The 26,035-nt window shown below is 39.9% G+C and overlaps 1 long non-coding RNA gene across 3 annotated transcripts in view; it reads right to left on the bottom strand.

Annotated features, from left to right (window-relative positions):
• The window catches only part of LOC126639281 (uncharacterized), a 122,603-nt gene that overhangs the window by 90,926 nt on the left and 5,642 nt on the right, over positions 1-26,035 (bottom strand). For all 3 annotated transcript variants that reach the window (XR_007628769.1, XR_007628770.1, XR_007628771.1), the window contains 4 exons: positions 24,777-24,865; positions 16,243-16,435; positions 15,858-16,150; positions 14,094-14,475 (listed from right to left, as the gene is read on the bottom strand). This is a non-coding gene — a long non-coding RNA (uncharacterized LOC126639281). The remainder of the gene's footprint in view (positions 1-14,093; positions 14,476-15,857; positions 16,151-16,242; positions 16,436-24,776; positions 24,866-26,035) is intronic.

The raw sequence follows: 26,035 nt of genomic DNA, 5'->3' as shown, positions 1-26,035 counted from the left end.
AGGTCAAAGCTGCAGTCGCAGGAGAGAAAAAAAGTTCGAAGGGGAGAGCTGTTTTTCTCCCTTCCGCTCTCCCTCCCTTCAGCAGGGTAAAAACTGAAAAATAAAACCCTGCCACCTGTAGAAATTTGTTGGGGTGAAGAGACCCCCCTGCGGCTCACAGAGGAGCTTGTGGATGCACCAGAGATTTGTGACTTTAACAGAGAAAGCCTTATGCTGGAGTAAAAGCGGCTCAGATGAGGTAGAGTCCTGTTAAAGACTTTGTGACCCTCGAAGGGATCGATGCTTATGCTGGAGCGAGACGGCTCAGATAAGCTTGGGATCTCAGTGAGAGATCCATGCTGCTGCTGTTGAAGATTTATGACCCTGACGGGTATTAGAACCTACGCTGGAACACAAAACGGTTCAGGTAGGGATGTTGGGATCCATGTGTGGGATCCGTGCTGCTGGTGCTAGAGAGAACCTATGCTGGAGCAGAAAATGGCTCAGGTGGGATATTGGGATCCGAGTAAGGGATCCAGACTGGACCCATGCCGAGAAGTCAATCAAAGACTGTTCTCCCATGGGGAGGGACCTCCATAGGGAAACAGGGGTGAACTCTTAAACCATTATCCCCTGTAACCCTGTGGAAGAAGATCCATAGTAGGCAAGTGTCCCCTTACAAGCCTATGGAAGGAAACCCTTCAGGACCTGGGTAACCCTCAGCCTTCGGTTTTAACCCAGGAGGGGGGTAGGCCCAGCCCTGGAGGCCAACACAGAATGAAAGAGAGATAAAGAAGTTCCAACTGCGACGAAAGTGCTGCAGAGTTACTGGAGAGAGAGAGAGCTGAAATTCTGAGAACAGAAAAGGACTGCTTCTCCTCCTTGGACTGATATAAAGGGAAGTGGGGGGGAAAAGTATCTTTTGTAAATACATAATACCTTTTACTTAAGTAAAATTGTTGTAAATATAATTCTTTAGTTTTAGTTTGTTAATAATAAATACTCATACTTTTTTCCAATTCAGTCTCTTTTTGTCTGCATAAACCTTCTCTCAACTGATAGTAATTGTATGGGGGGTATAAAAGTAAATTGAACCAAGACAAAACCACGACATATAGTAATTTACATATAAAAATAATGATTATTCACTCTCACTATTGTCTTTGATTCTAAAGGATTTACCCATGAAAACTGCATAAAATGCACATGTAGTTTCCCAAAATTATTCTAATGAAACAATTTAATCTTGGCTAACGAATACACAAACTCCTCTCTCCTTTCAGGCAGGAAGCCCATAGTGGTCAAGTCCCCTGAACAACTCGGTGTACTCATTTCACTTATTCACATCTTTATGGTCTCAGAATGGAGGGTTTAACATTAAAGATGATAAATGATGATAAAGATGATTAAAGATGATAAATGATCATGAGGGCTTTGGACTAACGTGTACTGGGGGGCTTAAAATCACATGTGAGCGGTGCCTTCTCTCCCTGGCTTTGCTTTGTCCAGTTATGAAATGCATTTTGTTCCACAAAGTCTGGAATTCTCATCCCTAATGGGCCCACCCCAAGGATAAACATGTATGAAACAAATATAAATAAACTCAGTCCAAAACCAGCAAAGGATTTTTGCTGAAGACTGAACTTCTTACCAGACAGAGAACTGCATTTTGGGAGTAAATGGAAAAATCAGAGGGGCTTTGTTTTGTAGGGTTTTGTGTTTGGTGCTTGGAGTTTATTTGGTTCTAAATAATGAAAACATGGACAGAGGATTTCATCCACTCTTCAGCTTCTTTAAGTATTCTGCTGGTTTATATTTAAAAATCAGTGTTTTTTCATGGCATTTTGAAGTTCTTACATTAGGATACTAATTGCTTCAGAGGGATCAGTTTATGTTAATTTCTAAATAGATGCAGAGTGAATGCAATTAACACTTGGTAATTTTATGCCTTTAACATCAACTACATCACAATACTCGGGCCTGTACATTGCATAATCCTTATTTAATTGGACAGCAGAAGCTCAAACTCTACATTGTCCAGCCCTGTAGCAGCAAATCGTTCTACCACTGGGCTGCTGGAAAACCTTGGGAATGTTATTTCACATTGCTGGACCAGAGTTATTCCCAGCCAAAATGGGAACACTGATATGACAAAGGACAAAGCACTGAGACCTATGTAGGACAGAACTCCTAATGGGTGGGTACTTTTATTTGTTAATTAGCTAAGGATGGATTGAAGATACACAGGCTGTGTATCATGCTGAAAAGCTATTTATCACCCAAAAGAGAGTAATTCTTGAAGTCCTCAGTTCTTGTGTGTATTTTTTAAGTGATCTGCTTGCTGGTTAAGCATCAAACTGCTTTTAAAACAGTTAATGCACAGAGTCTGGACTGCACTTGTTAATAAAAAGATTATATTTTCATTTGTAAAATGTAATAGGGTATCAATAACATTTGCTGCTATTTTACTGTTATTACTGGTGCTTTTATACTTATAGTACAGCACATAAAATTAAGAAAAACTGAACTCCTGCTAATCTTTGTGTCCTTTGCCCTAAACCCCCCACAAACCCCACCTCAATTAGAAACAGCCTCTTTGCCCATGTTTGAGAAAAAGACATAACCGTAAAGATGACTTTGATTAATCAGAGACTTGAAAGTAAAACAACCGTTCCAAGAAAACATGCAAGTGCCGAGACAGACCAGAGCATAAACCCAAATCCACATGCTGAGCAGGGAAAGAACAGATTAAATCTCCACATGACATCTGTTGACTTTGCTGCTTTGCCACCAATGACTCCCCGTGCTTATTGAATATTTGGCCCTAATTAACATACAGGCAGTATCTCTCTCAAGCAGCCTTTCCCAAAAAGCTGACCTGCACTACTACAAAACTGATTTCAGTAAGATGCAATAGTGCTGAAAAGGAACTGAGAGGGGATTTTGGAACAAGGTCTCAACCAGAGGAACTTAAGGACAGGCTGGGAACTGAACTGAGTAGCAGCTCTGAGGAGGATTTTTGGATCCCAGAGGAGCAGGAGACAGCAGTGAACCCTGGCACAGTGGCAAAGGATAACTGCAGCACGACACACGTCGCAGCAACTCATGGGAAATGACTGTTCCCCTCTGCTTGGCACAAGGGAGGCTGTATCTGGTCCTGGAATAGCGTGTCCAGTCTTGGAACACTCACTGCAAGACAAAGATGAACAGACCAGTGTAGCAGAGGCCACTAACACAGTGAGGGGACTGGAGCACACGGTGTAAGAAGGCCAAGAAGTGGCTTTGGTCAGCCTGGAAAACAAGGCTGAGGAGCAACCACCAACCTTCAGTGCCTAAAGTGGCTGGATACAGAGAAGCTGAAGCTGGATTCTTCTTTAGGGGTCCATGGTGAAAGGACACGATAAAGGTTGCAATAAGGGAAATTTTGATTGTCTAAATGGAAAAAAAAAACCCACCAGAATGAAACTGATTAAAGTTGCTCAGAGAGACTGGAATCTCCACCCTCGGAGATTTTTGAAACACGACTGGACATGGTCCCAAGTAACCCGATTTAACTTAAAAGATGGCCCTGCTTTGAGTAGGAAGATCAAGGCCTGGATAACCTCCACAAATCCCTTCCAGCCTAAATGTTTTTAGGGTTCTGTGATTTCTAAAGAGGGATTAGATTTAAATAAAAAAAATATATACAAGAGATCCTTGAAACACAATCATAACATTGCTGCTTTTACATTTCAGAGAACTCATGAGAGCCAATTAAAACATGGAGCCCTTTGCTGCATGAGACCTCAGACTGCCCAAGCATAGTTCTTTATAGGTAAATAATCACCAAAAGTCTTTCAAAACACAGTGCATTTGACTATTTTAAGAACGAGAAATGACAGATCACCTCTTAACCTTTCCTTTACATAACAGATGCTATTTTTTAAAAAAAGCAGTGGCTTATTGTCTTTTTAGAGATGGAGGATGTTCCTGCAGTTCCATGTACAGGTAAGAACATTGTTTCAGCACAAGGGTCTGCCAGGATGGATATGCAAGCAGTGATTTATAATCTGGGCATAAAAAGAATGGTATATTCCATTTCTTATAATGAGGACAGAGCTATTGCAGGCACCAGGGATGAAAATTGTATTGTGGATTAACTCTCCCTCTTTTCTTTTGCACTAACAATAGAAAAATTTGATTGCAATCACACATGGAAAACCTGTAGAGCATTTATTACCCTTTTATCTGAGTTTCCAGGGCAAAAGGGCACAATGCATAAATAGACAAAGGTGTTATGTGAAAGCACAAGCCATCAGTGTGTTAGATTACTTCATAATTAAAAATTACTCAAGTTCACTTTCTGATAACAAATTCAGAAGACTGCTTTATTAACATCCTAACGTGTTGCTGATTCCAAATTCTTAACTCATCTAAAAGCCAAACTCTTTACTCATCAGTCCATTTAAAATGTTTATATTCATCAGGTCAGTGACTTGCTGAGACCAATCTACAGAAAAGTCATTAGTTTAACAGGTTTGTTTTTATTACACTTTGGTTCCTAAACTAACAGTGTTCGCTCTGCATGAAGTAAGTAGCTATGGTTAGGTAATCAGAACTTAAAGGGTTAGTGCTGGTATGTAACACAGGAAATTAGTAAGATTTGGATGGTTACTGTGCCAAAAAAAACTGCTAAAAGCACTGTTAATACAAATGTTTCTTCATTCTGGGACATGACAGTACCAGGGTAATTCAGCATTATGGTGCTGCACATACATATTAATGGAAACTTTCTGTATCACTCATCAGCACCAAAACACTAAAGCAAAACAAGAACTCCTATTAAAAAAAAACCTTTTAGCTTAGCTTGGCAGATAAACTATTCCAGATAACTTTTCTCCACGCTATATAAACACAGCTGAGTGTCCCATGCTTTGAGAGAGTCACTTATTCTAAACTTTAGTATCAGTTTATTCCTTTCTTACTGCCCAGATGGAAACAAAGAACAGCAGACAAAGCCACAGTGAAATGCACTTCACAAAACCACTGCCATCTCTCAGATGCCTCATCAGTTTGCACAACCCTCCTGGCAGTCCAAACAAATTGGGGATATTCCTTTATGGAAGTAATGAAGGGAATAAACCTGTAATGGTAAAGGACATAGCAGGGAATCTCAGAGCTGGAGATGGAACACAGGGAAGGCAAATGGTGAAACACCTCCTTGTGAACTCAAAACAACCACAACACTGATAACATTCTGAGCTCATTGCCAGCCACTGTTGTAAAGAATCAAATAAAATTGAGGCAGCTCTTCCAAAAAGTGTACCCAATCCTGCTGTCCATATGTACCACCCACAACCAACACTGGATTTTATGGTCAACTTAAAGATTGGTGGTAAAGCTTTTTTTTTTTTAAATTTGTTTCTAATCGTTTGCAGAAACCAATTTTTGAGCATAGGTGCCAGAAATTGGTGTGGTCTTTGTGTGAAGGAGAACACTTCAGTATGTTCAGGTCAGAGTGGAATGAAGCAGAGCAGCTAATGCTTATTGCCACCTGCTGCTTTGGGAACTCAGAGGGATTTGTGGATACAGTGGGGATGCTTTGCCGGTGAGCAAAGGAAACAGGAGGGGTTTTGGTCAACGAAGTGAAAAGCATTTGATAATGAGAGGCCAGAGATCTGGGTAATGCCAATAATGCAGACAGACAGTGTAGAAATGGAGTAAAACTCAACAAGACACTGGTCTGTGCTAGTCCTGCTGGTTTGGGAGTAATTCCCTGCCGTGTTCACCCTGTTGAGATTTGGGCTGCAAACTGGGTAAGTGCCACCAGAACAAGGAAAATCAGTTCTACAGGCACAAGGTCTAACACACAGAATTGGTAATCTGCTAGAGAAATAACAGATAAGAGCTTCCAGATCTTAGAATGCAACTTTAGCAAATAAATTCTGAGTTTTACAAAGCAACTTCATTGCCTTTAACTGTTCTTCCTTTAACAGAGATTACCCTGTGCATATCCCACTAAATTAAACTTTACCCTTTCAAAATTAGGTAAGACATTAGTATTTTCCTGCTTTTCATTCCCCAGTTCTGTAATTTGTGGGTTGGTTTTGTTTGTTTGGGTTTTTTGTGTGTTTGGTGTTTTGTTTTTCTTTAAACACACACCAAGGCCAGGCCTAAGCACTGACAGAGATCCAGACAGTTCTGCATTTGTCAGTAAACAAAAAGAAATTGCGCTGGTTGGCCAATTTAGACAACAGAACACCCAACACTGAGAAGTAAGCAGAGTAATTTATATGCTGTCATATCATTAATCACAAGAGCATTAACCTTTCAACTGTGGCTAAAGCAATTCCAACTTCATTACTCCCTGGAGGATTCACCTTGGCAATACCCTGCAAGCCCTCTGGGCTTCTCTGTGTACATGTAGGGGGTCTCCTTTGATCTTTGTCCTCAGTTCTAGAGGGAGGGCAATAGTCAACTTACATTTTATGACTGAGTCACAGCATTAAACCCAAGATAATTCTAGCCACATACTGCCATTGCTTTACTGGTTTTAATGCTATTTCTCATCTCTACCTCCTCTGATTCACTTCTGTCATTCATCTTCATGTCCCCAGAGGAAAGTGAATGGCATTTTACCAGTGGAGAAAATGAGCTTGGAAATTCTTACATTGATGGCAACAAGAACACTTGAATAAGATGCAACATAGATAAACTTCCTTTTTGAAGCTGGTTTGTTGCTTTATTTCTCTGTGCATATGGAAAAAAAAAAAATCACCTCACAAAGGAGATGTGAGAAAACAGGATATTTGCCATCTTCACTCATTGCTAAGGGACAAGTGTAAAAGCTCTAAAAGGCGAAGCAATATTAAGGTAGAATCAAGAAGAGTTCCTTTGCCATGAGTGATAACAGCAGAAAATACACAGCAAAGTTGGATTTACAAGGAATGGACAAATGGCCCCAGCAGCTTGAGCGGTTCAAAGGTGTGTGTGGGGAAAAGCCACCAGACAATTCCAATCCGTGTCTCCAGTCGTGCTGCAGCTGGTTTGACCCGAGGGTCGCTTGGCTGCCCCCAGCAATTTGGGGCCTTCATTTTTATTCATTATCAGATCCATCAAACGTTCATCTGATTTCCCAGCGTGTGTATTTACTTAGGAACCACTTTTTCTAAATATTTTGTCAGCCTGTAATGCAACTGGCATGGGGACAGTTTGGCCTTTGGTTTCTCATGCCTCAGTTTTAAGAGGGAAGAGAGATTGGATGGGTCAGTGGATGTTGGCACTTCTTTCCTAGCAGCATTTCTGTCTCAAATCACAATTAGTTTACTGTACAATTATATTTTATCCTTAACAACTACCACAAGTGAAGCTTGGAGTGTGGAAAGATGCCATAGCACATGAAACCTTCGTAAATACTGAATTATGTATTATTGTAAAGAAAGCACGAACCAATCAAATACAAAGCCAGCAGCCTAGCCCAAAGCTTAACACACACTAACATTCATGGCAAGAATGAGGAAAAAAACCCCACAACATATTACACCTACATAATTACATTTGCAGAGCCAAAATACTGTTGTACTGTGATTTTTCCAGAATCATTAACTACCCATGACTCAGTTGTATACAGCAACGTAAATGGAAAACAGTTGTTTAATTTCATGATTTAAAGTTGACCCCCCATATTTCAGTTCTATGGGACCTGAACCCAAAAAACCTGTTTGCTCCTTTAGATCCTGTGAAACCAATGTTACTTATGAAGATAATTGTCCCAAATGAAACGTGTACTTACACAAGGATAGGATTTATGAGAAAGTGATGCACGGAAAAGATGATTATTGATGTATCCCAGGCTGAGGTCTTGGCCTGTCAGCTACACATGTAACATGGCTAAACCTCGTCCAAAGAACAGCTCATAGGCTTTTGTTACTTTATAAAAAGGAGCAGTGTTGCAGATGATGGAGCAGATATCTTAAACAAGTCAAAAGCAGCAGCTGGAAAACATCATAATTAATAAAACAGGTAAGAGCACACACTGTTCTTGTGAAGCTTCAGTAATCACAGTAAGTTGTGCACCAGGCTGCTGCCACAACATAAAAGTAAGTTCTGCTGGGATCTATTTAGCAATATTTTTGCACTTGTCCCAGAAGATCAATGTTTTGTCTCTTATTTTCTCTTGAGAATAAGAAGCACTAGAAGGTAGCATTGGTTGGTTGGTGCCTTGATGAAATCCCATTAGCTTCAGAAGCACTATACTATCTTAGTAGCCAGGAATGCTGAATAAATTTGTAAAGTCCATTATGAAAAAAAAAAAAAATCTACACCAGCAGCATCATCTCTGACACACATTCAAGTAAAAAAATCCAGCTGAGAACTACAGCTTAAAAAAAAAGTATTTTAAATAGTACCTGTATTTCCAGAATAAAACTGGACAGTCAATTGCTCTGAATCCAAGGAACTGCATGTGCTGGTCCCAATTCTGACAGATTTGAGTGCTCCAGAAAAGATAAGGACATTCCACGAAGTCCTCTTAAAGGTAGGGTAAGTGTTTATCAGGGAGCACAAAATCCCAACATCCCCACCTCATCCTAAAGGTGCCAGGCCTAGCACCTTTATCAGCCCTTGAACTGCCCAGCAGGAACCAGCAGGTCCTGTGGGCCATCACTTAATGTGGGTTATTGGCTCCTTCATTTCCATTTCAGAAACAGGATTATGGAATATTCACAGTATTCTGGCCAAGAAGTCACAAATATTGAAAATCTATGATTTTTAACACCCAGTAAGACAATCAAGTTTCTGACAGATACACAACTGATCATTAGTGAAAGCGCACTGCAATTGGTACAATTTTTGCTTTACCAAGCCATTTATTTTTCAAATAAAATCCAAGTATTTGATTTCAACATCTCCAAGCTACCTGCTTAAAATACCATAATCCAAATGGTGCTGTATCACAAGTAGCTTTGATTCCAGCTCTTCCACCACAATATTTTTGCAGTTTCACATCAGCTCTCCCTGAACTGGATCTCCAGTGAGAGCTCAATCGGCCCAGGTATTTCCCAAAGAAACAACACTGATGCATTCACACATTTCAGACCTAAAGCCAATCGTTACTTACATGCAGGAAGGATTTCCTCCTGGTGTCACAAAAGAGGTGATGGCATTTTGTCACACAAAGGAACAGCAATTCTGCAGAGGCTCAGAATAACTTCCCAGGGGCCACCTTGAACCTGGTCTCTAATTCTGCAATGCTCTCCCAAAATGTGCTTCCTCCCTCACCTGTGAGTCTTCACTTGCCTTTTAGAGACAACACCTTCCACCTGGAACCAAAGTCCTGCAAAATTCCCAGCTGCCTTGCTCTCCATATTCTGTCCTAAGGCTCTCATCTTCCACTCTCCTAATCATAACTCATCTCACCAGAGCAGACACAAATATCTGGCATAACATATAAATTCCCTTGCCAATTTAGAAGCAATCTTTTTTGGTTTACCATGCTCTATCCAGCAGCCACTTAATTTGGAGATTTTGTTTTGTTTTGAGGATGTTTCTTTGCTTTTGTTTTCCCACTCTCTAGCCAAATTACTAAGACTTGATTTAAAGGGTCATCCTGGAAGACTGTGTACAATAAAATTAAAATCAAGTAAGTCTTTAGAGAGTAGAGGTCAATCCTTCATGTCTAGGGCTGATGGTTGAGCAATTCTTAAGGTGAGTCCCTGATATCCAATATCATTTGAATCTTAGGTGTTCCAGTATTATCTTTGCCTGTCTCCTGTACCCAAAGTCCACAATCACAGCCCAGCAATTGCACACACTCTCTTCATACACAAATGTTGCCACTGATGTTAAGGTAAGACAGATTCTGATAAAGCTGAGTTTTGTCTTATCTGGGTTTTTAATCTTCTGAATTGGTTCTCTGACTTTCTAGAATAACTGTTCTTGGATACTCCCAACCAGAGCGAAATGAAAGTCAAACTATTTCTTATAAACCCAAGGCTCCTGCACAAGGGGTCCACACCATTCCTCTGGAACTCACATGACCTGGCTATTACTGTATAAACAGTCTCTTCAAACATGAGGAGAAGCCTCCCAAAGTGGCTGAAGTTCGTTACTCAGAGTTCATATTTTTATCACCTTTACACACACTTGGTTGTCAAAAGGAGAAGTCTCAAGCGATGAGTGGTTATTAAAGCACAAGAAGCAGCATGTTGGGCACAAAGCCTTTTCCCAGCCAGTTAAGATGCTGCTGACATTGGTCTTTTAACCCCAGTTGCCTACGGGCTCCCCAGTCAGCCTCTCTCAGCACTAACTGGTCACACCAGTAACAGCATGTTTGAACTACTCTGCTGAGGTTTAATTATAGCATTTGATGACACCTGCATGATACAATTTCACACTGTTGTGAAATATTAATTGCTTTCTGTATTGTAGAATATAGCACATTCAAGAGTGGAAAAAATAATGCTGTTACTGCCTTTTTTTTTTTTACCAAAGATTTTAGACTATTTTCTCTGTTATCATTATCTGTTACTGCTGGCTGTGTACTTGTCTCAGTAAGTATTACAGAGAAGAGACTAAAGGTTCCTATCACCACCAAAAGAGAATAATAAGGATGAGTTAAATAACATTAAAATAGTTTGTGAGCAGTTCAAGGTAAAAATACGAAGGTTACACGAATAGAACTTGTCAGTGGGCATCAATTAATTTTTCTTGGATGGTCACTGAAGGAACAAGGGACTGAAACCACAGGGTTCATCAACAACAGGGCAAGGCACTTTCTAAATATGACATTTCCATTGTGTTTTTCAGGTGCCTTTTTGTCACCTAGCGAATGCTCTGATCTGAAAACCACAGCATTTCTTTTTCTTTCCTGTGAAACTCAAATCCTTAATATTTTTTGTATGGTAAATTAGATATTTAATCCAAAAACCAAATACAACTTGGACTGCAGCTATACATCAGAATTTTCCCTAGTCTTTCCCCGAAATACATATGGTAATAAAGATAAGAAAAAACCAAAAGTTCTCTCTGTTTCTCCTGAAAAAAATATTCGTGTTACACATAGCTCTCCTTACCTCCTGGGCTAAAAAAAGTTCCATTATTACTAGAACAATACTGCACTTTCACTGTCACCTTCTGCCACTCAAGGAAAAAGGACAGAACTATCACTGTTGTCTCACAAAGAGAAAACTAATTGTTCTCTCTTATGTAGGCAAGGGTTATTTTTCTTTACCCCACATGCTGACCATTCTGCAGAACGATTGCCATCTTATGTCCCTTCTGAAGAGAGATGAAGGAGTGACAAGAGATAGAAATTTGCTTTATGGAAGAGTATGTGCAATAGTTTCCATTTGGGGAAAAGAAATTCTATGGTCTTGAGAGAATATGTTGTTCAAACACTTTCAGACAGCATCACTCTTGGCAAGTATCTAAATAACTATTACAAGAGATTTATTATCTGTATACAACATCCACATTCAAGGCTAACTTTTAAGCTCAGCTGCTTAAATTTCCTAGATTACTTTAATTAGGGACAGCCAGCGTGTCCAGACTCAGCTCCAAAGAGTGAACGTTGCAGAACATGTACTGGGATGTAACATGCAAAGCGTTCCCTGAAGACACAGAGAAAGCCTTGCCATGGTGAAACCCGGGTGAACTCCAGTGACTCCAGCATTCCAGTAGCTCAGGCTCCACTTCCTCATTCATGCAGAAGAAATCCAGCCTCATATCAACTCATGGGAATCTTTTCCTATTTTATTCCCTATCTAGACTTAGAGGGAAGAACATCTAAGAACTTGTGCATGTAAGGGAGGAATGAGAAAGCCCAGAGTCTGCTGGACTAGACTTTGCAGAAATCTAGACCTCAGGGATTCATGGGAATAATTTCAAAAAGTAATTAACACCAATCAATAGAAGGTACTGTAAATAAAGAGATCTCTATCTCTACCAAAAGGTGAGGAGGGAACATTCTTTTGAAAAAAATTAAGTACTGATATTATGAAACAAATACTTGTCAGTGCACTCATATATATGTGCATTTAAATAAAAGAATGTGCAGCAATTGCCCCAAAGTAAAGTGAGTTCAATGTTCCAAGACTGAAAGGGAAAGAGCAGATTCCTACCACACGCTGGGGGGTGGATCATTAGCCAGTACAGATTACTGCACCTTCACCATTCAAGAATTATTTTGATGTATTTTCATCCTCCAAGGCATTTATTTCTAAGATAAAGCAGAACCAGTGACAGGTGAAGTTGGGAGGATGGATCTGGAGTATTTTCCTTCAGGGTTAAGATCCAATCTACAAGGTTTTCATAGCCAGAAAAAAAAAAAAAAAGGGAAAAAGAAGAAAAAAAAAATGTTCCTCAACCAAACAGAAAAAAAAAGCTAAAAATTGTAGTCACACTGGAACACATACAAAAAATGTGCTTTCAAAAGAGATGCAATAAAGTTGGCTTAGACTGGGCTGGAAGGAAGTAGAATAACAGTGCAAGTATATAACTGCATAATAAATTACAAAAGGGTTGGGTAACCAGACCAAGGTTAAATAACCCACTTGGACCGATTCTTTAGTACTTACTGTAATTTTGCTAAATTTAAAGTACTAGACAAAATGTTACTGACTTATCTCTCTTTTCCAAGTGGGGAAAAATAATCCTGCTACTAATTCCAGTACTGTGCAAGAAAAAAAAGAATCTTATTTCATTCAAAACTAATTAAGAACATCACTGTTAATCTTGATAGGGATTTTTATTTGTAGTTTCTTCCTATCAGAGTGGAAAACAAAAATATTTTCTTTCAAGACAAGAATTTAAATTTGGAAGGACTGGACTCATTTTGGAACAAAATCAGTTTAAAAGACTTAAAACGGTTGTAAAACAGATTTTCCGTTCTTTTCCAAAGTGGATTAGTAATATCCTTGGAGACATGCAAGAACTCCAGCCAGAGGCAAGCCATGCTGGAACACAGAGAACAGACAGTGGAGAGGAATGCTGCCATCCCACTTCAAATAGAAACTTTTTTGCAGTGAGAATTTTATTGTTTTGAGAAGAACAGATAGAGACAGACGAGAACTGTGAACAGTCAGACCACCAGTTGAGTAAAGAAAGCTCATGGAACAAACCAGAAGATCTGACTTCGGGAAAAATACAAAGAAGGAAAAATTCCACCTATATCAAGTAGTTCTGGACACCAAGGGAAGGAAGAACACTGATAAACATTTCTTCTAAAAAATTCCCCTTTAAGATAAGGGTGGTAACCAAGTTCATAACCTCACCAATAGCAATCTGCAAAGCCATCTAAAATGCCAGTTTTCTGTTACAGTGAAATCAAATTAAAAGTGATGAACAGAAGCCTTCCTCAGACAATCATCTAAACAGTTTGTGGAGCTAAATGAAATGCCAGGGTTATGTTGTCTAGGGCAATAACCTCTTGCTGGCTTTAATCTCCATTACGTCTGAGACATTTACAAACATTTTCAAAATTAGTGTATTTCTTCCAAACCTAACAATTACTTCCAATGCCTATAAACAGCACAGGCTGCAGGAGATTTACTTATTAGTTGCCCTAGAAAGACAATCTAATTTAGGCATAATTTCTGCTCCTGTTACTCTTTCAGGCACAGCAAGGAAGACTTGAAAATGTAGACAGGAACAAATATAATAAGGCTGGATTAAAACAAAAAACCAAACTACATAGTTCATCCCATTTTTTTCTTTTAAATTTAACAGCAATTACCAGTTTCTTCTGCAAAGATATATCTTTTAACAATAACTGTAAGTTATAATTGGAAGATTTCTGGACAGTCAACTTGATTGTATTGAACTTCCAAATTACAAGAAAGCACTGGGAATTTATAACATAAACCCAAGGTTTCCTAAAGGAGCTGGACTTAGATACAAAACCCTTCCATTTTTTGGTTTTAAATCTTAACTGAGTTATTTACAAGCGTACAAGTATTAATTTTCACTTGGCACAAATGGAAACCAAACCAAACAAACAAAATAAACTTCAAATGGAACAAAAAAAAATCCCACAAAGGCAACAAGCATTTAGGTGCTTAATCATGCACATAATCAAAAGACAGGAGCAAAAACACCAACCACAGCAAAGCAAAAATGTATTAAAAAAATTACTGTACCTCAAAGTCTTTTCCAAGCTCTGTGTGCAGTTTAGTTGGCCCTCACATCAACTTCCCCCGAAGCAGAGCTGTAAGGGAATATCTGATGGCAGGCTCCAGGCCATCCCAGGAAAAGCCCTGCTCTACCCAGGCCCTCCTGTCAGCAGAGCCACCAGCTCTCTCAGGTAGTTATTTGTCTTAGGCTTTTCATCAGATCTTTCCAGAGTTCCTTTTCACCATATTTTCAAGCTCTCTTTGCAGGACACTCGTTTCATTTCCTCCTCCTCTCTTTTCCTTACACACGTATCATGTGCCCAGGGGCATGGAATGAAGTCTTAATTGCTGGATCCAGGTGCCACTTGGACCAAATCACCAGGATGAAATGCAGCTGGTCACACTCACGCTGCAGTTAAAAAGCAGTGGGATGGATCCTCCTTTAAAATCCCAGTGACAAATAATCCCAACCCTGCCTTCAATTTAAGATTCCAAATCTTTTAGCTTTTGGTGAAGCACTTAGATGAAATGATGGCACCCATACTTCTGTTTTCACAAGGATCATCCCAAACCCTTTATACTGTGAAAAAATTCCCACCTTGGTGTGGAATCACTGCTGTAAAACTGCATTATTAAGCAACTACTTGTTCTCCCCCTCCCTGCCTTGAGAATCAGAAGCAGCCTTGCCATGGCAGGCTCCAGCAAAACCTCTCCCTGCCAGTTTGTTTTCCTGCCCTGGCTTTGCCAGCTCCTCATCTCGTACCATGTAGGCACAACGCTCCTGGCAGGAATGGCTGTCAGTGGTATCTGCTAAGACAGCACACTGCTGACACCAAAACAGCCCTGGGAAGGGACTGTGCCCCACTTCATTGCACCAGATTCCTGCACACCTGGAGGACAGCTTTGGTCACTGAAGAGGCGTCTGAGTGCATGGGGGGCAGTGACTGGAGATGGGAGGGAGAAAGAAAGAGAAGCAGCCCCCTTTTTCTCCTCATTTTCTTTCAGCAGCCCAATTTAGTCCTGCTGCCCCAGCCAGCCCCACCCTCCAGGGGCAATTAGTGGTGCCCTCAGGCTTTGGATTGCAAAATTCACTTCTGCCTGCACAGGTGAAATTGGTTTCTTTGTTACTCCACTAGAATGAGCACAAACAACAAAACCCCTGTTTTTCCACCATGCTCTTGAAGGATGGTACTAAATCTACATTGTGGATGAAAACATTGGGAGGAAAAAGAAACTTCAGGAACTCGGTTTTCTGTAAGATGCCTGGATAAGCTGAAAATTTACATGTCTTTAAAACCAAGCCAGGCAATCAAGGAAGATTTATGCTTTTAGAAATGTCTCAGAAGTTTCCACTGACTGATTTTCTGCTCGGTGACTCCTCCCTTTTGCAAAAAAAAAAAAACAAACCCCAATTAAAATCAGTTGAGAAAACAGACCAGGCTCTTCCACTGGTCTCCTCTCCAATGTAACCTTCTTTTCCCTGGAAAAGGCAGGGAAGAAGGAGAAAGTTGTACAGACCCAGCAGGCTAAGACATGTTACAGATGCTCCTTTTGCCAAGCAATCAGTGGTCAGGTGTAACATGAAATCTGAGCGGGTTAACAGCTGAAAACATGTTCACCTCCCTTGCTGTGTAGACTGAAGGGATTAAAAATTATTAGAAGCTTAAACACATTATTTTGCCCAGAGGAAAAGATAACACACTTCTGGTGAGACTGTGCAGCCCATAAATTTCTGTGGCATCCAAACATTACCAGGTTACTTTACTTTCCATTTTATCTTCATTTACATACCTGCATAATGTGTACTCAGTGCAGAAGGTTATTTTAATGTAGCAGCAAATTTTGAAAGTGCCAGGCATGGAATTTGTGCTCAAAGGATCTATTCCTTTCCATGGAGAAGACATGGGAATGGTCCTGCTCTTACTGACCCTCAGACCTGCCAGGCTCAAGGCCAGGGGCACTGAGGGGCAATGGATTCCAGCCATCCTTTCCCCTTGATATAAAAGGTGTGACTTCTAGGATCTTCCATTGACATTTTCTCCAGGAATTCACCCAAATGGCAGCACCAAACCAACACAGGCTCTCTGAGAACACGAATAAAGCAAATATCAATGAGGACACACAAAGAGGTGAACCCCAACTGCTTAGGTATTAGTTTACATCTGTAATTTCTTACCCTTAAATAGAGTCTGTGTTTGGGTTAGAATGAGCAAAAAACATTCAGTCTACACATAAGCTTCATAAAAGGAATCTCAGATTTTCAATAATGCATTTTTTTCTCTGCAATGGAGAAACTGAAGGTGCAGTTCCATGACACAGCTACATCAACTCAACACCAGCTTTCAGCCAAAAGGACTAATCTTCACCTCCTGAAATAGAATAGAATGAAATAAATGAAGTTAGGTTCACTGAATTATTGAAGAATCTGCATTCATTTGAGGAAATTATGTAAGTGAAAAAACATTTTTTAAAGTGATATTGAAACTGTATTACCTTCAGAAGTTAATTTGCACAGCAATTTATGGAAAAACTATAAGGGCCTTTAAGTGAACTGGAAGCAATGTACTTTTGATTTCTGATCTTCCCATTCAACTAAGGAACCAGAAAAAAAGTTATTCCCACAGCTTCAGTTATTACAAATCAAGACTAGAAACAAGCCAGCCTAGCATGCTGTTCTGATTCCTAATACTTTGTCAAATCATTTATATCTTATATGTAAAAAAGGGATTATTACACCTCTTCCACTGTTATCTGGAGGTTTTCTACCCCTACTGAACAGAACCAACAAAACCATTATTTCTTCTTTATGCCCACAAAAATGATTTAGAGGACTGGAACACACAAAAGATGTTTCTGCAGGGCAAGCAAGGGTGTTATCTTGAAGAGCTCCAGTTATTCCACGAGAGATAGATACATGCACATCCTTATCCTAACAAGCAGTATTTCAAAAAGGGGTAAATTCTTGTCTTACCTCAGGAGGTGAATGGGAGGTGGATTATCTCCTTGTCCTGGGGTAAGAATGTCTGTTTGGCAGCGCTGCTGGGAAGCTGAGGAATTTCAAGTTCACCCAACAGTTTGCCCTGAAGTGACTTGTTTGTGTGTCCCTGATCAAAGAGACTTGTCCCAGCTCAGTGACAAAGCCAGGACAGGACGGGAAAGCCACTGTGGAGACAAGCTGAGGGATCTGGGGCTGTTCAGCCTCGAGAAAAAAGGGCTCTGGGGAGACCTTAAAGGAGCTTTCCAGTGCCTAAAGCGGCTCCAAGAAAGCTGGAGAGGGACTTTGGACAAAGGCCTGGAGTGACAGGACAAGGGGAAATGGCTTTCCCATGCCAGAGGGCAGGATTAGATGGGATATTGGGAAGGAATTCTTCCCCATGAGGGTGGCACAGGTTGGCACAGGTTGCCCAGAGAAGCTGTGGCTGCCCCATCCCTGGAAGTGTCCAAGGCCAGGTTGGACGGGGCTTGGAGCAACCCGGGCTAGTGGAAGGTGTCCCTGCCCATGGCAGGGGGGTGGAACTGGATGATCTTTAAGGTCACTTCCAACCCAAACCATTCTGTGATTCTATGATATCTGCCCCTTTGTCCTGTGCCCCACTGAAGGATTCTCACAACACTGGGCCAAATATCACAGTTTTAAAAGCATTAGACAGAGTGCATCAGTATTACCTGACAATTTCTTTTTTAACAGCTTTCCCAGAAAACAATGGAACCAACACCAGTTACTTTTCATTTGCCTTTAAGAAATTTTAATACTCAGTTCAGGACATTTCAAGAATCCTCATCATCACGCTGGAGACCATTTCTTATGGCATTATCTGGAGTGTTTTTAAAGCTTTGTTTACAGATGTCTCTCTTATTTTATGCACAGTAAAAGGTTGCCAAGAGCCTGTAAAATTTCCATCACTTTAGCCTTAGTCAATGTAGTTCATACTCATCTGACTGAAAATTTCTGTGATACAAATCTTAATGCAATCAGAAATAATTATTTTTAGAAGTTGCCTGATTAGCCTTAATTGAAATTCATAATTAATGCATAATTTAAAAAATTATATTTCACATATAAACCTACAAACTGAAATGCCAAAGATACTTAATGTGACAGACCAGGAGCACAGAGGTGTAGTTAATGTATGAACTCCCTTACTGTACATTTGTGATGGATAGAAAATTCTGCAGGTCTTTACTTCAGTTTCCATCAGATTATTCCCATCTCTATTATTTTATTACTGCCAAAAGAAAAAAATTAAGTAGGGATCTTATAAAAAGGCAACATCATATACTGGTATCAAAAGAGAAATAAAGTGTCTGCTCAGGGTTTTATTTGAAGTTGCTTTCTCAATGTCATTATAACCCTTCTTTTTTATGTGTCCCTTGTGTTTCTACAGACACCATCATATCCTCTGACAGCTTCATGTCAGTCCACTGATACAGTTTCAGACATGAAACTACTGAGCCACAACATTCTAAGCAGAGTTTTTATTGCTCTGGTGTTCACAACCACCTCATGCCTGAGAGTGAACAGAAGTGCAACTCACAGCAAACCCCCCAGTTCCAGGTACTGGGCAGATGTAAATGCAGCCATTAGAAAAGCTCCATCCCAAAAATTATTTTCACAAATGGAAAGTTATGGAAATCATCTGCGCTAGCTTTGAAGATGAAAAGTTCAACACTTGCAAGCAAAGTGATGTTACAGCAGATACTGCAGAGCTGAGTAAAACAGCTGGACTGATCAGCAGCAGTTAATTGCAATATGAAATTCCCAACACCATTAGTGTTTGGTTAAAAAATCCACATCAAAAAGAGTAGAGGCCTATCCAATTTTAATATTTCCCCCCTTTATAATATATGGGCAGGTAGGTTTTGCTTGGCCTTTTAGTTTTATTTATTTCAGGACATGTCCGAACAGCTCATGTAAAGCAAGAATGAGAGTTCTAGAATCTTAATTTCCAGTTTGCTGCTAGATATTGCCTGCTTGCAACAAGTAAAAGAGAAAACACTAGATGATAAAATGGGAATAAAAAAACCAACTATTTTTCTTTATGCACTGTAATTTTTACATCTTAATCTAGCCAAAGAAGTTGCAAAAAATTCAGTCAGATGAAGCACCTGTTTGAAACACCTACTTCAGCAAACATGTGCTTTTCTTGGGGAAAAAGATATATATAAAAAAATTAAATAAGATATCTGAGCTAAGGGAAATAGATTGCTTTCACATGTCTTGTCTGAAGATTTGTTTGTTTGTGGGGTTTTTTTGCCAGTAAAGATGCTATTTTAAAGTTATAATTAGAGCTGGCTTGAAAGAAGCTGTGAAAAGAAATGTGTTGGCAATTTGACCAAATGAAGTGCAGTTTTGATGGAAGCCAGCCGGCCTGAGTAACGTCATTTACAAGCATCACAAAGCCAGTGTCATTTAGTTCTTAATTTTAAATTCTTCATGTTTCTGATTGTCGTAAATCTCTTGACATAACACTCATTCAATGTAGCTTTACACTGGGAGGCACAAAAAAGTGGCTTCTCTAACTTGTCATGCCGGTTTTGCAGTTCAAGCTCTTCTCAAATGCTGCTTTTTGGCTCTTAATGTTGTGCAACGATTATGAAAGAGGCATTTTGTAGTTTCCAAAGGGTGTTTTACACAGGCAGCTGACTCCCTCATTCCTACAGCGCCTCAGTGGTTATTTCTCATCCTACAGGGCTTCCAATAGGTATTTTTATTATCAGAATTAACCAAGAAGAATGACTCCTGCTTAGTGGGTAGCAAGGTAAGTTCAACAGTGATTGGAAGATGCTCAGGTCATAAACTGAACTCACAGCAGTGTGAAGCTTTTAACAACTGTCTCATGTGGACTGTTCTCTCTGCTATCATTTCCAAAAATACAGTTCTATTCCAAGAGTGTCAAAATAACAAATGGTTCCACACCTGCTTCGTTTCAGTGGTGGTACAGCAATGGGGGCTTTGGCTGGTTTTCCTGAAGTGATGTAAAACAAAGTGACATGAAAAGGAAGGAAGGAAAGGAACGGAGAAACTACAACCTTCTAACTTTGTTACTGAATCCCTTATACTCAAGCTGCAGATCACTCAATTATCTAATTCTTCCTTTGCTGAGTATTTTTACAGCATTCTGTCTTGCAGTTGCATTTTAACCCTCTGTAGTGATTAATGCAGGTTATTTTACTTGCATTTCTGCAGCATGACACACCTCAATATCAGGAATTTTCTTCCTGAAATCGAAGTTGAACGGTGGCTTTGGGAAGTGTCAGGTGTGTTGAACACGACCAGCTGGTGCTAAAGTTGAGTAAGCTGTTATTTGACTACCAGAGTCCCAAAGACAGGTGGTGCCATTGCTCCATCCAGCAGTGTCCCAAGTGTATCATTTTTTTCCTTCAAGGACTTTAAGGTGGCATAAGTCAGGCTTTGGTCTGTTTTGGGCAGAGAAAAAGCACCTTAGCTCAGCTGATGATCATCCACTGACAATTCTACTGTCAGTAGGTACAAAGTACATTTAGTGATTGTCAAGATAAAAGCCAACAGAACTCATTCCATCAGGCACATGAAACCTTTAAGTGCTGTGACATTTCTCAAACACCAGCAGTGTGGATGTGGGAGCCTTTATCATTATGGTCCACACAGGTTCAAACCCACTTCAGGTCTCATTTTAAGAGAGGTTTATAGATAATCTTTAATAAGAGTATCTATACTACTCTTTTCTTATAGTGTTAACTGTAATAAATACAATTTTAAGGATACTTTTGAGAAGCTTAGTGCCTTTCTTGCTGGAATTATAAGGGACCAGCACCTCCTGGTGCAGAACACATGTATCTGTAGATCACACCTTGCTTGGTAAGAGACTTATGCACATATTTATCAATTTTCACCTTTTTTGTGCTAAAAGAAAGCCATCAAAATGAAAACTTTTCAGGTAGCTCTGACACATTGCATTGATCAGACACCACCACACTGTCCCTGTGTCCTGAGCATTGTTCTCCTGCTCAGAAAAATATAATCTCCTCTGCAACAACCCATTCTGGGCAGACTGGACTGACTCTCACTTAGGCCACAAAAGTTAACTGGGGATTGAGGACAACACCCATGCACCAGTTTAAAACTCCAGTGCCCTAAAGGGATAAATATAAACATTTTTTTCCAAGTCCAATTAACATTTTGGCTCCAAGGGTTTGGCAGAAGGAGAAAAGTAAACATTTTATAACTTGCCTTTGCATGGATTACCTACGACGAGTTCATTTATTAACTAATAAGGTCAATGTGAGTCATTTTTCTAGTCTGTAAATTTGGCATGCTGATACTTTCCTACTGCTGAGACTTGACCTCAAGGGATGTATTACATGCTGTGTTGTTATGCATTAACACCTCAGTGTTATACATTCTTCTTCCTGTCAGGTAACTTGAAATATGTGCTTTGCTCAGAGGCACAAATTTCTCTCGCTGGCAGAAGAGGGACAGACTCCCAGGATCCTAAGTCACTGCCCAGGGTCTGCCTGATGGGACTGCACTGCAGAAAGGAGGACTATTTCTGACAGGATGCAGGTTTAAATTACAATTCTTTCCAAATTCTGGTAAAAATGCTGCTCTGAAGCAGTTGTGGGGAAGCAGCTTCGTGAGAGGGACACAGGAGTCGCAGAAAGGAAGGAATGCTACCCTCACAAACTGTTCTATCATCACTCCTGGAAGGAATGGATACTGTGGTGAATTTTAGGAGAGAGGCAAAAAAATCCCTTTTGTGGTAATTAGTTTTAAAACAGGAATTCAAGCACTTTTGGTTTTTTTTTTTTTTTACAGAATGCCTACAGCTACTCTGCATATGACAGCAGCTTATCCTGACAGAAAAAAATGGTAACAACTATTTCTAGACCTTGAAGCAAAATCAGGGCATATGGGATGTGAAGAACTGTGCAGCTCCTGTAAGGACTTTTGAAGGCAATTTCTGGAAAGAGCCTAAATCCAAGATTTCCTAAAAAACTGGGGAAATTCCTAGGAAGGGAAAATTCTAGAACAGCACAGGAATTACCTCAGGATCTAGAGGCAGGAATCACATACAAAGTGAGAAGATCTCAAGAAAGGGTGTAGGTTCAGTAAAATCTAGAAAAGATCTCACTCCAGGAATTCCTGGAAAGATTATACATTCAGGAATACCTGCAAAGGCCAGGGAAATTCCTAAAAAATATCTAGATAATTGATTCCAAGAAAGTGCTAGAAAATTCTTTGAGAAATTCTCAGTATAGTAAATCATAGCACAGGTCTCAATCTAGGTGTTCCTGAGAAGGCTCTTGATCCAGAAAGTCCAGAAAAAAAGTCCTAGAAAACTCCAGATATTATGGAAAAGTTTCTACTTTTTTTAGTACATTCTACTAAAAATGTACATTTTTACATTTCATCCCTTGACCTTAAAGCCAGTAACAGTTTTCATGTGGCCAAATCACTTCCCAGCTGAGCATTCCTGTACTGGAAAGGTAAACAGAAATGGAGTCTCTCTGATGAAGTTTCTTCATTAGTCATGAAGAAGAGCTACAAAACCCCCCAAACAAATGTACAGGGACACCTGTGAGTTATTTTTTGTCATAGAAGCAATCCTGATTAAGATTTCAAGTTTAACACTGGCATAAACAGACTGGTGAGCTAATTTTGGGATCTGCAACTTGGGGTAGGGTTTTTTTTTAGTCTGCTCTATTTAAGCTCTAATGTGATGAATACCATTGTCATGAGTAGGGTCTGTCACATCCCCACATATCCCATTTACACAGCTGGCCCCAACATTTAATCTCCTCAGGATCCAGTTCAGTCCCCTCCAGCTGCTCTGACTCAGTGCTGACAGTAACATTTCTCTCCAGTGCAACAAGTGGCTCTGCCTCTCAGCACCAATTTATTAAGTAAGGAAACACCACTGTGAGACAATCCCTTCGCTGACCACAGCTGCACTAATCACTCCCTGTAAATAGAACGGCAGTTGAGCAAAACTTTGGACTTCTGGGCTGCTCATTATCTTCTGAGCATGTATTTTCTTCTGCAATCGCTGCCAAGTTTTAGGCTACAGCCTTTCCATCTTCTGCTCACACAATGAACTGGAAGATACCAATGATGTCGCTGAGAAAGTCCTCCCCAAAAGCACACAGGAGCTTTAAAAGGACTAAGCACAAACAGGAAAAGGTCTCTGACAGCTGATTTCAGAAGGATGTATGAAAAGAGAGAAAAAACCCCATCTCGAGGTACAGGTACTTCAAAAGAAAATAATGCAATTTTCTTTCCTGGGGGAATATGGAAGATGGGCCATATGAGATCTAGAAAAATACAGTATCAATCACATAAGGAAACATCAACTAAGAAAACTAACACATTCATTCATGCAGCATTTTGCTTTTAAATCAGCATTTCTCAGTGTTTGCTTATGTATTTTACACAGATCCACTCCTTTCATCATTTGCTGAATCGTAATGATTCTACAGAAAAGCTTTTCTAAGGACTAAGCTAAAGCAGAACTAGAGTTCTCCCAGCTTATGTGTACAGAATGCAGAAAAGCATCATCATTCAGTCTTACAATAAAAACAGCCCATACATTGACTGCTATAGGGGGCTTTTCCTGCCTACATTACAGATCCCAGTGAAACTCTCCTAAATAAGAATTAAATGTTGATGAAAGAAGTCACTAAGAATAACAATAATTGTGTAAAATGAAATGCCAGAGGTGCTAAAATCTTGGTTTAATATACTCTATTTTGTACAAAACACACTAGGGTTCTTTAGAACAGGGAAAAAAAGCCTTTCATATTTAACTTCACACTGTAGTTCACCACACCCTACTTTGGAAAACATACAATCCCGGAGTGCTCTCTAGTGGCTGCCAGTCAAAAAACCTCTGTAGGCTGTGCTCCCAAGCTTAAAAATACACAAAATAACCATAAATATTCAGTTACCCCTGTAGTCAGCCACGACTCCCTGAAAGAACAGTGCTCCTGACAAAGAGGATCAAACCCAGGGCACAGGGAGCCCCTCTGCAGCATCTTGTAAAAATGGGCTTGAAACATCTTTTAGTTACAATTAATCAGAGCTGAGGTTTTGAATGTGAATAGAACAAACTGAACACAGTTGATGGTGATTAAATGTATGAGGTGTCTCACAAATGGCTATCAAAACGTGGGACCTTTTGACTCTGGAACCTGCACATTCCACAGCCCAGCCGAACGCAGGACAAAAAGGGACTGTTACGTTTCTTACTTGCATTTTTATCTTACGTGGGGATTCTTTTTTTAAAGAAAAAAAAAAAGAGGTACATTTTCAAAACTCAACAGGCAAATGTTAGTCTCTAAGAATTCCATGGTGTATGTATTGAGTACAAAAATAGAATAGGTCAGAAGGCCCTGAGGGAAAGGCAAATTCTGGGAGCATCCAAGCCAACCATAGTGCTGAAATATGAAGCAGCCCAGACAACAACTGACCCACATTCCATGACAGTGCCAAGGCAGAGTGGGAGTGCAGGGAGCTGTACTCTGAAAAAAACACCCTTGATTATTTTCAGAGTGGCACAACACTAAAACCTAAAACCAGGATTTCTGCTACCAGCAGTGTTGAACTTAACCTTGTGACCAAGAAGATAATAAAATCAAGGAGCATGTCAGTATGATTTCCAGGAGTGGAAAGGGTGTGGGCAGCTACACAAATGTTTCACAGCAGAGGGAAAAAAATAATCCATCAAAACCTACCTTGTAAGTGAAACTGCAAACCCCAGAGTTGTGTGTCAAACATTGGGAAGAACCACACCCTCGGCTGGAATAGCACTAAAGGATCAGTCCTGAAGGAAAATCAAACACAAATTCCAGTCTAGAACACAAGCTGCAAGGAGAAGAACTATTCACATTATGTTAAATGTGGTATTTTTGTGGGATCAAGGCTTAAAGATTTAGCCTCTTGCAAAATGTCTTACCAATGAGAAGTATATATATTGGTATTTGTTCCTTCAGATGCATAAATAAAGGCTGGATGGCAAAATTACCCTTCAGAATAATTCAGTAATTCCCATGGCTCTCTCATAGGCACAGCAAGAATTTCCTCAGTGTTTTCTCGGTGGATTCTCTCAGGTCCATCAGATATTTATTCAGCCAAATAAAGAACAAATTGCTGAGTGTAAAACCACTACTAAAGGTCTGCAGCATCATCCATTAGCTCCAGGATTTCCTTGACAGCACAAAGGATTGCAGGCTGCCAATTATAATTAAATAGAGCTCCCTATGGTCTTAAGCAGAGCTCCTCATTGCCCTGGATAGGAAAATGCAGGTTAAATCCCAAGAGTAATATAAAATGGAGCCAAAGCTGGTCCCAGGGACTGTGTTTTACAGTTTACAGGATATATCTCTGTAAACAGTGTGTAGGTGACTGGCATTGGGCAGAATGCACAAGCTGTGGCACTTTTACAGTGTCTCTGTGTCTATAGTGTCTCCTTTTCAGGAAATCCAGTCAGAGCCCACATGAAAATTTAACAAATACATACTGTACCATTCAGATGCACATATATAACATCTTTACAAATGGAGAAAGAGATTGATTTTGACAGCTTCAGTTCATGGTGCATTAATAAACAGAATTTTTGTAACAGCCATGAAGCCAAGGGAGAAAGAAGACAAAATGTTAAAATAATTCCTGACTTCGGAATGATTTTGAAGCAGCAAACCTACTGGCATCTTCCCTGACTGATCTAATTGGACTCATTTCCAGTTTATTCTTTCTGGGAGGGGAGAAAAAACCAACATCAGCAAAAAAAACCCCTATTTGCCAATTTATTAAACAAGAGTATGACTACCTAATTCTAAATACCATGGTCATACAATCCTTAGCTGCATGGACACCCATCTCCAACACACATGCTTAAAAAGGACAAGGAAGATTACTGAGAATTCATTCTTGTAAATAATTAATCGCATATTTAGCAAAGATTTGTGCTCCAAGTCTCCGTATTTCCCATTAG

Source organism: Myiozetetes cayanensis, unplaced genomic scaffold, assembly GCF_022539395.1.
Source record: "Myiozetetes cayanensis isolate MyiCay16 unplaced genomic scaffold, myiCay2020 scf19, whole genome shotgun sequence".
Classification (NCBI taxonomy): Eukaryota; Metazoa; Chordata; class Aves; order Passeriformes; family Tyrannidae; genus Myiozetetes; species Myiozetetes cayanensis.
This window is presented reverse-complemented; position numbering and strand designations above follow the sequence as displayed.